Raw genomic sequence first — 900 nt, 5'->3', positions numbered from 1 at the left:
ATATACTCCATCAAATTTCAAATTTTGAAATTATTCTTCCTTCAAATTATCATATTTATTCAGAAGAGTATAAAATTTACAAAAGTATAATAATAATAATAATTATATAATAATATGGTTGTGATCATAATGTCATATTCCTGGAATCCTATATTTCTGCTGTTGAGTTATTACGTTTTCAAATTTTACAAATTCAAAGACATGGAAATCTCCAGAGAAAAACCATTTGGATGATGATAATAATTTGAAAAAAAATTATGATGATTAAGATAAAGTTACCAGCAACTGTCGAAAAGTGAGCAAGAAAACTAGTTGTTACGATGTAAAACAACATAATTGGTCACCTTGAGTCAGGGTAATTTGTAAATGACATTACTGTGGAGCTTTGGGTTACGTGAAAATGGAATGCATTTCATTGCATTATGGGTACCCAGAGAAGCCATGAACTAGCTACATGCGCTAAATCTGTGATTCTCAATAAATAAATTGTTTCATCTCAAGTTTTACAGGGGAGGTCAACAAAATAATGAAAGCTGTGGCCAAATTTCTTTCCATTAGTCTGTGTATGACTTACATATAACAAGCAGTCTGCCAAGTGTAAGAACACTTACATCTGCATTTTTAAGAAAGTATAGCTTTAGTTGTATTAACACCCCTATTTCCTGCAGTAGAATGGACTAATCCGTTACATTGGCTATGGAGGGTTGTTTCAATAGACATGTAGATAGGGGTGAACTGTTTAGGGAATGATCCATTTGGTGAAATGACTTTTCAAATTTACTCAACTTTGTTATGCTTATTCCTTTTGTCTAGTACAGCATTCTATGGTGGTTTACATTTTGTAATATATAGCTCAATAAATTAATTATGTGTGAAATTATGGGATATATGTGTCAGGGT

The sequence above is a fragment of the Glandiceps talaboti genome, chromosome 7, assembly GCF_964340395.1.
Source record: "Glandiceps talaboti chromosome 7, keGlaTala1.1, whole genome shotgun sequence".
Taxonomy (NCBI): Eukaryota; Metazoa; Hemichordata; class Enteropneusta; family Spengelidae; genus Glandiceps; species Glandiceps talaboti.
The sequence above is the reverse complement of the archived record's forward strand: the minus strand, read 5'-3'. Positions refer to the sequence as shown.